The sequence below is a fragment of the Octopus sinensis genome, linkage group LG2, assembly GCF_006345805.1.
Source record: "Octopus sinensis linkage group LG2, ASM634580v1, whole genome shotgun sequence".
Taxonomy (NCBI): Eukaryota; Metazoa; Mollusca; class Cephalopoda; order Octopoda; family Octopodidae; genus Octopus; species Octopus sinensis.
Window position 1 is genome coordinate 86258412 of NC_042998.1, and position 13150 is coordinate 86271561.

The following is a 13150-nucleotide window of genomic DNA, read 5'->3' on the forward strand; positions in this document are numbered from 1 at the left end:
TGACTTTGGCTTTGAATTGGTAGACCACTCACCTTAATCTCCTGACTTGGCCCCTCCGATTATCAGCTCTTTCCATAACTGAAGAAACATCTCAAGAGAATGAAATTTCACTCTAATTCAAAAGTGATCATTGTTACAGCGACCTAGTTGGAGTCCCAAACTTCTGAATTCTTTTATAGGACTTAGATAAACTGAAGGACTGCTACAATAAATGTGTCAATCTGAGAAGGGAATATGTTGAATAAAATCATAATTAACTGATCTTCCAGTATTTTCTTTTACCCTAAACTAGAAACTTTTCAGTATCCCCTTGTAGATTTGTAAACAAACGTATTTGTCCATTCTAGGTTGCTGTGGCTGGGATGGAGTTAACCCCCTTACATCAGCTCCAGCCATGGTGATATTTGAAGGAGCTGTAGCATGCCTACATTGTTTGCTCCCATTTATATAAGCCCCCAGTTGTCCCTTCCTCTTTTAGGTGCCATACATAACTGGCCAGAGGCATGATGTTGCACCTTTCTGGTATTCTAAATGAGGATTTGTGGTTGTTCAGATATTGCTTAAATGGGAGTGCAGCTGAAATGACATATTTTTGTCTTTGTATATTGGATGTGCTACTACCGTTAAAGTTTCTTTCATTAACTCCAGGTCTGATGTCATTGTTATTGTTGCTGGAGTCACTACCAGTGCTGATATTCCTAGGCATGGTTCTGACGGTTTCATTGCTGCTGATGTAACAGCCATTTCCAGCTGCAATGTTGGTGTTGCTGCTACCATTGTAACTGTTGGTATTGTTGTCTATGGTGAAAATTTGGGGGAGGGAGCCAGTCGATTACATCAATTCCAGTGTTTCACTGATACTTAGTTTATCGACCCCTAAAGGATGAAAGGCAAATTGACCTTGGCAGAATTTGAACTCAGAATGTAGCAGCAGACAAAATACCTCTAAGCATTTCGCCTGGTATGCTAACAATTCTGCTAGCTCGCCACCTTCATCACCTTTAGAAAATGAATATTAATACTTTGGGAAGAGAAGAGTATGTTTAAAGTGATTGAACAGATATTAGTAGATCAAGCTAATGCTATTAGCAGATGAAAGTGGATGACAGAATTGGAGGTAGAAGAGATCCCAAGTGAACTGGAAAAGAAAGACCAGGCAGTAGGAAAGACAAACATCATAAGAGATACAGCTCAAATGAAAGAAGAGTCTAAAGGAAAAAAATAATAATAGCTCTACCAATAAGGAAGAGACAACTGGCACCAGTGACTTAAGTATTTAAGTAAGGAAGATCAGAGGAATTTAGATGGGTTGCAGGAAGTAATGAGTAAAGAAGTAAGAAAAAGATTGCCAGCATTAAAAGGTACCAACAGAAGGAGCCTGCTACTTATGACTAGGAAAGTAGATTCTGTTATCAATTGGACAGATACCAAAAATATAGGAGACACTGACATATTGATCCATGCAGGAGCGATAGTTGTCACCAGAAGATTAGATATCTCACAGGGAAATATTAAAAAAGGAGCAAATGAGGAAAAACAGTCTACAAAATAAAGCGAAGACTTTAAGACAAAATCTGAGCCAAATAAAAGCCTGGAAAACAAACAAGTTAAGAAATACAAGATGCAAATATTCCCTCAAGAAACGATACTTAGTCAAAGAGAAAGGATTTGGGACAGTAATAGAAGAGCTGAAACAGCATATCATAGCAGTATTAGGCAAGCTCTTCAGATATTAGAAAAGAATAGATCAGTATCAACAGAATAGATTATTTGAGACAGACCAGAGGATATTTTATAACCAAAAATAACTAGTGGAGAATGAAGTACTGAAGATAAGAAACCTAATGCAGAAGAAGGACCCAGGACCAGATTTAGCTCAAGAGTATTGGCTAAAGAAATTTAGTAGCTTACACAGGAGGCTGAGGGAACAACTTCAGGATTGCCTGAATGGAAGAATAATACCAGATTGGATGACTTGAGGGAGAACAATACTCCTTATGAAAGAACAAGGGTAACAGAGGTAGTAATTATAGACCAATCACTTGCTTACCATTAGTGTGGAAACTGTTAACAGGAATGATTTCACGAAGCATTTACGAGGACCCTGACAACCAGAATTTACTGCCAGAAGAACAGAAAGGTTGCAGCAACTATTATACATAGACAAAGTAGTTCTAAATTAAATAAAAGCAAGAAAGAAAAATCTAACAATACCATGGATAGATTATAGGAAAGTCTATGACATCATTCCACACTCATGGATAAGTGAATGTTTCAGTATATTCAGTATAGCAGACAATATAAGAGAATTAATTAGCTTTAGCATGAAAAAATGGAAAGTAAATCTCTACTCAGATAACACACTCTTAGAGAAAGTTAATATCAAAATGGAAATTTTCCAGGGCGATTTGCTGACCCCTTTAATATATGATTCCACTCTGTTTAGTATTAAGGAAGGCAAAGGCAGGGTATCAGCTCAGAAATAGTAAGGGAAAAATTAACCATTTGCTCTAAATGGATAATCTGAAGCTTTTTAGTAAGAATGAAAGAGATAGATTCCTTAATACAGACTGTAAGACTATTCAGCAAAGATATAGGCAAGAAATTTGGCATAGATAAGTCTGCAATATTAATCATAAAATGGGGACAGATAGTCAGCATTGAAAACCTCCAATTACCAGGCGGTTTGACTTTAAAATCATTGAAAGTAGGAGAGAGGTAGGAGAATTAGAATCTGACAGAGTACTAACTACAGAAATGGAAACAAAAATTGAAGAGCACATCAGAAGGGTATGGAAGCTAAAGAGGTTAAAGCTAAATGGTTTGAAGGCTGTAAATACTTGGGTAGTATCATTACTTAGATATCCAGCAGCTTTTGTAGATTGAATAAAAACTGAATTAGCAAAGCTAGACAGAAGAACTAGGAATGGAGCACTCCACCTAAGATCAGGAGTAGCAAGATTATACCTACCTACAAAGGAAGGTGGGAAAGAGTTAATATCAGTAGAAGACTGCATGGATTTAGCTAGAGTAGATATAGAATTCTATGTAGGTAATAATGAAGAAAGTTTATGGCAAGCTGCTAGAGTCACCGCAAGATATAGAGAAACCCCAAAACGCAAACATAGTTAAGAACCAGAAAAAAGAACAGAAATTGTCTGACTGGCAGAAGAAGATGTTGCATGATAGATTCCCCAAACTAATTGTAGCACGTAGTAACAGTGAGACATGGTTATGGTTGCAGAAAGGAAGGCTGAAAAGGGAGACAGAAAGTTTGTTAATAGCAGCACAAGATCAAGCATTAAGGACTAATTGGATATAAGCCAAGATAAACAAAAATCAAGTAGATTCCTAATGTAGGCTATGCAAATCAAAAGAGGAAAGTGTTACTCATATAGCAAGTGAATGTTGCATGCTGGCACTGAAAGAATAGAAGAAAAGACATGACAATCTAGGGAGAGTAATCCACTAGAAGTTATATAGAAAGTTAGAATTTGAACATACTGATAAATGCTATGAACATGAACCTAGTAAAGTACAAGCAAGTAAGAAATATAAGATGTTGAAGGATTTTAACATTCAGACAGACAGATTAACAGAGGCTAGAAGGCCTAATTTAGTAATAGTAGTTAAAGAGAATAGAAAGTGCCAGATAATTGACTTTAGAGTCCCAAATGCTTAAAAAAAAATCAATATGAAGGTATAGGAAAAATAGCAAGGTACAAGGACCTAGCCATTGAATTACAGAGACTATGAAAAGTGCAGGTATATCCCAGTAGTTATAGGTGCATTGGGAACTATCCCTAAAAATTTGAACAGATGGAAAGAAGAAATAAGCATAAAACACAGTTTAGTACAGCTCCTGAAAAAAGTGTTATTAAAGACAGCTAGGATACATAGGCAGCTTCTTGGCATCTAAGGTTACTTGTTGTAGCCCGATATTAGGATTTGTTTCTTTTCCAATAGTCTAATCTGTTGTGTGTATATGAATGATAACAATGTTATATCTTTGACAACGTTGGATTGAGGTAATACCCACTTCAGTATACAGTATGCTTAGCAAAACAAGTAAAGACATGACTATCTCTGACTGCCTACTTTGTACTCTCTCGCACTGTCTCATACTCTCCTATTTATGGTGAACTCTCATACCACTTGTCACATGGGAGGGATGTACCATTATTACTTATCCCCTATAACAAATAATAATAAAGATTTTGTGGGACTTACCTATTCAAAGGGACAAAAAGTTACAAAATAATAGACCAAGAATAACAATTATAGACAAGGAAAAACAAAGTTGCTTATTTGATTCCAGGATTGTAAAGAAAGAGGAAGAAAACAATATATATATAATATATATATATATATATATATATATATTATATATATATATATATAAATATTATGGCTGCCCCTTCGTTATCGAGTATGGCCATTGCACGAAGCTTAACTGTTACTGGTGATGTGATCGAATGTGACTTTTTAGCCCAGCTAACGATCTACAATGTCTTGTACAAAATTGGCAACTAAAACCTTTATTGGTAATAGCCAGCTGTAGTTGTAACTGAGCTTCATGTACCTTTGCATTTCGTTTAAGTCCTCCTGCCAAATTACACTCTCTTCCACATGCCCGACAGATATGATTAGTATGGTGTGTTACACCACCATCAGTGGCCAGGTTGTCACTCATCTGTCTCGTTTTATGACTACGAAGATGACTCATGAGTCCAGCTTTACTGAGGCAGGGTCTTGCACAGACATTGCATGTCAGAATCAAAGGAAGACCCTTCCCTTCTGGAAGTGTAATAGCGATGCCCTTCCTGACATCCCTCCTTACTTTCTCATGTGCAACTCGAGATTTCTCAAACGTGGCTGTTCCCTCATGCACAATCCTTCTCCACCTGCTACGATGAATAGCTATGCCTTCCCATGTATCAGGAGAGATGCAAGCATCTCTTAAGGAAGCCTTCAGCACGTCCTTATACCTTTTTTCTGGTTTATGTGGTCGTTCTCCTTTAGCTAACTCACCATAAAAGAGTTGTTTTGGCATCCTTGAATCCTTCATTCTGACCAGATGACCACTCCATCTGAGTCTTTGCTTTAACACAGGAGCTTCTATACTTTCACACCGAGAGCCTTTGAGTATTTCAAGATCACTGATGCGGTCCTTCCACTTAATGCCATAGATCCGTCTGAGGCACATCTGATGGAAACGCTCCAGTTGTTTAAGGTGGTATCGATATGTGACCCACGTCACGCAGGCCTAGAGAAGAGAAGGGAGCACACATGCCTTGTACACCTTTATCTTTTTATTTCTGCATATGTCTCGCCGACTTCAGAGGCACTTTTCTAGCCTTCCGAAAGCATCACTTGCTTTCCTAATTCTATATAGAATTTCATCATTCACATTGCCATATCTATTAATTGTGCTTCCAAGGTAGACAAACTGATCGACTACATCAAGTTGTTTACCATTCACATAGATATTTGGTACACTATACTGCTTACCAGGGGCAGGTTGATGCATGACAACAGTTTTCTTGAGATTGACTGTCAATCCTAAGGCAGTGCAAGCATCAGAGAATGCATTCAAAATCTCGAATCCCAGACCGGGCTGGGTGTTGTGTTCTTGAGCAAGGCACTTTATTTCACGTTGCTCCAGTTCACTCAGCTGTAGAAATGAGTTGCGACGTCACAGGTGCCAAGCTGTATCGACCTTTGTCTTTCCCTTGGATAACACTGGTGGCGTGGAGAGGGGAGGCCGGTATGCATGGGCGACTGCTGGTCTTCCATAAACAACCTTGCCCGGACTTGTGTCTAGGAGGGTAACTTTCTAGGTGCAATCCCATGGTCATTCATGACCGAAGGGGGTCTTTACTTTACATATATATATACATATAACTATATATATATATATATATAAATATATACATACATACATACATACATACATACATACATACATACATACATACATACATACATACATGCATACATACATACATATATATATATACAGGGTGCATATGATATTTGAGGACAGGTTTATGTTCATAAAACAACATATATAATAACAGATAATAACTTTATATATCAAAACATGCTATGAGGATAAAAATAAACCTTCTTTTCTATAATGTTATTCAATAAAGCCACCATCAGCTTCAACAACTGCTTCTATATGAGATCTAAATCCTCCACACGCTCGAATCAAGTGGTCCTGGTTCATTTTGGACATTACCCTAACTATGGCAGCTTTCAAAGAATCTTTGGTGTTATGAGTGTATTCATTGACCTCTCTCTCAACAATGCTCCACATGTAATAGTCCAATGGATTGAGATCTGGGGAATTAGGATGCCAAATGTTACGGGTGATGTGATTGTGAAAATTTTTAACCATCCATTCATGTGTTACTAGGGCCATGTGTGATAGTGCAGAGTCTTATGGCCTTCCATTGCATTGTCTATCCAGGTCTTAATGATTATTTCTGGGGACCTCAATGTAGGTGGCAGAGTTAACTCTAAGGCCTTGTGGAAAAAAGTAAGGTGGCATCACATGTCCTTCATTGCTGACAACCCCTAAAACCATGACATTTGCAAGAAATTTTGTATGCATAACACTTGGAACTTCAGAAGGGTCTGCCCATAACCATCTGTCATTTCTTCAGTTAACTTTTTGATCTTGGTTGAAGTTTTTTCTCTTTTGAAAAAAAACAAATCAAATCTGCTGGATTTTTCAGTTTGTTTAAGAGCCTTTTAGATCTAATGTAGTGATTTTCTTTTGCTTTTTCTGACATATTGACCTTTCTTTATCATATAAGACATATATCTGGTGTTTTTGTGGACAACATTTCTGACTGTTCCTTCTGACACAGGGAGATCTTTTGTATTTGAGCTCATGGACTTTCTGGAATTGTAATCAATGGTCTGTTGAACTTGCTGGATATATTCAGGTGTTCTGATGATTTCAGAATGTTTAGAATACTTTTTATGCTTTAATACTGGTGATACGTTTCCATCTTCAGTCTCCAGCTCCTTACAAACTTTGTAGATGAAAGATCTGACAACTTTTAAAAATTGAGATATTTCTAAATCGTTATGCTCAGTTTTTATAACCACCTCTTCATTTCTTGAGTAAGCTGAGGATCTGCCATTAATATTTTCTGAAACAAAGATTATACAGAGTTAGCAAAAAATGCAGCAATGACCCAAAAAATGTATATACTAAAATACCTTATGCACCCTGTATATATCATCATTATCATCATCATCATTTAACGTCTGCCTTCCATGCTAGCATGGGTGGAATGGTTTGACAAGAGCTGGCCAGGCAGAAGCCTGCACCAGACTTCTGTAACTGTTTTGGCAGGATTTTTACAGCTGGATGTCCATCCTAACACCAACCACTCGGCAGAGTGGACTTAGTACTTTTCAAATGGCACAAGCACAGGTGAGGTCAGTTTTGGCAAAGTCGTTTTGAAGCTGGACGCCCTTCCAAACGCCAACCACTTTACAGTGTGGACTGGGTGCTTTTAAGTGGTACCTGCACTGTCAGCTCACCAAGTACTTGCAAGACAAAAAAAAAATCTTTTAAGAGGGGAGGGGGCATTGGAGGAAGTAATCAAAGGTTGTAATGAGACAGAGATAGAAACAAGTGTCTTGCTGTAGTGGAGGTACAAGGTTACCTGGCCCGAGAGAGAGAGAGAGAGAGAGAGAGAGAGAGATCATCAGGGTTAGCATTGCTGGTGATGTGGCCAACCTTTTCATGGTATGGTGGGACAGGAGGCTTAAAGAATGCTTGACACAGAACTCCATACTCATGAACATATACTCTCACTATGTCGATGATATCAACATAGTGGTAAAGGCACCTCCACAAGATAGTACTCTTGAAATAGAAATAGAAACTAATACTATGGAGCGCATCCAGCAAATAGCTAACTCCATCCACCAGAGTAATAAGGTCATGATAGATTACACTACAAAACACCCTAACCATAGACTACCAGTTCTAGGTACAGAATTCTGGTTGGAAACTGTGAATAATAAAACCCAAATCCTCTATTCACACTATGCCAAACCTATGGCCTCCAAATACCTAGTCCTCTGGAAGTCAGCTATCGTGGACAATGCCAAATTCAATATATTGATGGCAGACCTCATCAGAATAATGAGAAATGTGTCCCGCATGTGTGACCCTACAGAGTTAAAGAGACACATACAACACTTCGTTCACTGCATACAGTTCTCTGGATACAGCCTTAGAGAAAGGATCAGAGTAAATAAAGGAACCATGAGGAAATTTGAAACTATCATATGTAACAAGAGGAATGGGATTTGCCCACGCTATAGGAGCAAGTCATGGAATACCATTGAAAGGACTAAGAAGAAAATAGGAAAGACCAACTCATGGTATGATAGCCACAAATACCAGAGTGTCATGTTCGTCAACACCACTCCTAGAGGCAAACCGGCATACCGCTATAGAAAGGCCCTAGACAAGCTTAAGCTAAGAATTAAGGCTGTAGAAAGGCAAGGTAACCCTATCAAATCTCTAATCGGTAGAACCTACCCTTTTATTAGAACCCCCTGTACTGATAGGAACTGTATTGTATGTAGATTTAACCCACACACAAACTGTAAAGCTAGGAATGTAGTCTATAGTATAAGATGTACAGAGGGATGGTGCAGAAACAAGACAACAACGTATGTAGGCAAGACAGCACAGAGCATAGGAGAGTGGGTAAATGAGCATTGGAGGGAACTTAAGGAAGAGAAGAGGTCATCGGTTCTGTACCAGCATGCCAAGTGGGAACACAGAGGCCCACTCAACTTCATAGAAGTTAACACTTAGACAAATTACAGAAGCTACACACATAATAAAAGATAAACCTAGCCTAAATAGAAAACTAGAATGGAACACTAGCACACACACACACACCCCACACCACAACCTATGACAGAATAAGATCCCTATAAACTAATAATAATATGACACTAATGCAATACACAGATAAATAAATGGAATTAAATAATCATATACATAAACAAAAAATAGATTAAATTAATAGAAAAGAAAGAAATGAAAAAGTAAGTAGATAAAAATAAATAAAATAAATAAAAACAAATTAAACGAATGTGAATATACAGGAGATACTGGTAATGCAGGTACCATACACATTCTAACAAACACACTTACTAAACATAGACACACACAGGGATATATGCATGCACAAATAAATACACACACTGGGATATACGCATGTGCAAATAAAGACACATACAACAGGAATACAAAATGGCAGAGCGTTAGTAAGGAGAAAGAAAAATGCAAAGGACCACTGATGAGGTCACAGAAGTGTGATGAAAGAACTCTGACTGAAATACAATTAATATAAAATAAAGATGAAGCAGGTGAACACCAAATATGTAGTGTGTGTATTTTCATTGGCTAAACTGGCAACATGACCATCCCCAAATACAGTAATATATATATGTATATTGTTTTCTTCATATAGGGGTTTCAAATGTAATAATTATTTTAAATACGCTCAGCATATTGATTTCGTTCAGCAAATATGTGTTGTATATATGTGAATATGTGTATGTGTATGTGCATGTCTGTATGTCTATGTCAATGTGTGCTTGTGTGTGTGAGTATGTTTGAAGGTATATGAGTGTGCATGCACATGTGAACTATGCATGTGTGTGTGAATACCTCAGCATATTTTTATCATTGACTGCTTGCTTATATGTGCTTATAAACATATACGTATATGTTTAGACAGATAGGTCAACAAAGAAAGCTTTAAGTCCATCAGGAGCCATTGCTGATATGCTTAAAATATCTGGTAGAGCAGGATATGGACTAGTCATCAATATAGATAATCAGGTTATTCAGGAGGGTGTAATCTCTAGCAACTGGTGTAGAAGTAGCTACATAGTCAGCTGCTACAAAGGTAAGGGAGATACCTTAAATAGTAATAATTACTGAGGCATTATATTCCTGGACTAGGATGAAAATTACAGAGAGAGTTATAACCCAATTAATTAGGAACAAAATTAGATAAAATGCAGTTTGACTTTATGCTGGGGAGAAGCACTACTGATACTATCTTCATAGTCAGGTAACTGCAAGAGAAGTATTTAGCTAAGAATATACCATTATTCTTGACATTTGTTGGGCTAGAAAAAGCCTTTGACAGGGCCCCTTGCTCTGTAATATGGTGGTCTCTGTGGCAGCTAAGGGTAGATGAAAGGCTTATGAAAGCATTCCAGACTATATTCAAATAAGTTGTTAGGAAGGTAAAAGTTAGTCGTGAGTAAAGTGATAAGTTTATTGGTACAGGTAGATGTTCACCAAGGCTCAATCCTCTGCCCTTACCATATTCATCATAGTCCTCCAGGCCAAAACAGAGCAATTGAAGATTGAAAACCCATGGAAACCACTATATGTTGATTTTGCTCTCATAACAGAATCTTCCAGAAAAGAAATTCCAGGTGAGACAACAAAACCTGGAATCAAAAGGTCTTAAAGTTAACTTAGTAAGGACCAAGGTTCTAGTGAGCAAGAAATCAGACAGAACCCTATCTTCTCCATGTAAATGGCCCTGCTTAATATAGGAAAAGTGTAGGCAGGAATTTTGTTCAGTATGCCCAATGCAAGATATAAACACACAAGATGCAGAGGAATGGTTGGGAGGTTAGCAGAGAAAGTAGGGTTTATATGTGGAAGAGATGCAGATACTATAAAATCTACAGATGCATGAGAAACTGATTTCTTTAAATGCCCCAGAGGCTTTTGAGAAATGATAGATAATTTCTGCTACCTAGGTGACCTAGATAGCAATAGAGAAGGTGTACCAAAAGCGTAATTGTTAGAATAAGAATTGGATGGAGAAAGTTCAGAGAGCTTTTACCTCTGTTGGCAGCCAAAGGTCTTTCTCTCTTAGTGAAAGAAAGATTGCATGATGCATGCTCACAAACAGCAATGCTACATGCAGTGAGGCATGGGTCCTAAATGCAAAGGACATGTGAAGACTAGAGAGGAATGAAGATGATGTACTCTGTCAGATGTGCAATGTCATTGTACATGTGTGACAGATGCTAGTGTATTGAGAGAAAATTTAGGCATAAGAGGAATTAGATGCAGTGTGCAAGAGTAATGGTTTGGTCATGTGGTGCATATGGATGAGGACAGTTGCATAAAGATGTGCCAATCACTTAAAGTGGATGGAACTTGTGGATGACATGGAATCAAGTATTGAAAGACAATCTCAAAATGCTGCTATTCCTTTTACTATGTAAACTTGTTGCCTGGCTTCCCTTCTGGCTATATGATATAATTCTCTGCTTCCACTGTTTTCCAGTCTCTTTGTTTTTATCATAACTGTCTGCCTTCTTGTTCCATCACCATGTCACCCTTTGCACCAGCCACAGATTTGCTCTGTAGTTCTCAGTAGATTGTTCTGCGGGAACTTCCAGTTGTCCTCTAAACTATGTCCCCAACTCTCGTCAGAAGCTTCCAGTAGAATATCTCTGAAATTTGTCGGTTTGCTGAGTCTTTGAGCTTCCATAATCTTCCATTCTAGAATGGTTTATTTCTCTGAGTCCTTCTAGCTCTAATTCTGAAGTCACTAATCAGTAACTTGTGTTGGATTGTACATTATTTACTTTGGAATGACTTTGCATTTGTAAGCACCTATCTTGTTAACTGGTTAGGATGTCATCAAGCTGGCTTCTGTACCCACCAGACTGATAAGCAATCAGGTAGCTGGCTGCTTCTCTGAAGTTAATGTTGCAGATAATGAGATCATCTGCAACACAGAACTCCAGCAGCTTTGTTCCCTCCTCATTCTTAGGGCTAAAGCCATCACCACTGTGCATATCATAGAATCCATAGGGATGCTACTTAAAATGTCTATTGAAGTCACCAGCCACAATAAATAAGTCTGTCATTGAGGTAGTCTGCAAAAAGACCTTGTAAAATTGGTCCTTCTGGTCATCAGCCAGCCCAGACTGGGGAGCATAAGCAGAGATAATCATAAATGTTAACTTACCTACAAGTTTCAGCTTAATCACTCTATCGCATGCTCTACCTTAGTTACCATATCTACCCACTTTTCTGCAAAAAATGTGCCTACATTACCCATGCTATCACTCCATCCTACCCAGAATTTGAACCTCTGTTTCTTACCTGTGAGAAATTTAGAACAGCCCCCACTCCATTTTACCTCTTGCACACCACACATGTCTGCATGATGTCATTCCAGCATTTCAATAATCTCACCAGTCTTCATTTCATTGTGCCAACATTGATGGTAGCAGCCCTGAAAATGTGTACTTGGGTGTGACAGAGGGAAGGTAGTGTCCAAATGGAAAAGAGAAAAAAAGGGCTGCCAGAAAGTACAAAGTGAACTCACCCTTGCAGCCTTTGTAATTTATATATATATATATATATATACATGTGTGTGTGTGTGTGTGTGTGTGTGTGTGGTGTGTGTGTGTGTGTGTTGTGTATGTTCCTTATGGATTCAAAAACTGAGTTGCTGATTTTGACATGTAAGGTATCAAAAGATTCAGTAATCTTTCAGCTACTAAGTGCAGTATATTTTTTTGCACAACCTCAAAACAAGGTTGGATTGCACAATTTTGAGGTCATTTTGGGGCAATATTGCTTCTGATGTACACTACCAATTTTAATGTTTACTGTGTCAAAAAATGCAGCAACGTACAAGGAGTACTATGAATGCATTTGTGATGCACAAATGGAAAATGACCAAAAAATATGATTTTTTGGAACAATTATTGGCACATTTTCTGTCAATAATGGCCTTTGCACCACAACTAAACTGTCAATGTGAATGTCTTCAGTATTCCATGATTAAACAATGTCTTTGAAGTATTGTGATACCATTTCTTTGCACAAAGCCCTATTTTTCAACAGAAAATTGACTAATGAACCATGCTTCTGGCATAATTGTGATCGTTTTTGGCATTACTACTGAAAACAATTTGTCCATATAGATTTTCCTGGTAGCAAATAACTCAGGAATGTCAAAGGAGAATTCTTAGGTTTAAATTCAATAAAATTTCCCTAAGGTTTAAGCACAATAAAAGCCTATACTCATTCAAGTGTGGTAAAAAT

The 13150-nt window shown here is 37.8% G+C and overlaps 1 protein-coding gene and 1 long non-coding RNA gene across 2 annotated transcripts in view; both read left to right on the top strand.

The window, feature by feature from the left end:
• LOC118768468 overlaps nt 1–307 on the top strand; it is a 1267-nt gene extending 960 nt beyond the window's left edge. The window contains exon 3 of the long non-coding RNA XR_005004324.1: nt 148–307. This is a non-coding gene — a long non-coding RNA (uncharacterized LOC118768468). The remainder of the gene's footprint in view (nt 1–147) is intronic.
• The window catches only part of LOC115225134 (protocadherin Fat 4), a 549120-nt gene that overhangs the window by 243539 nt on the left and 292431 nt on the right, over nt 1–13150 (top strand). The window lies entirely within an intron of this gene.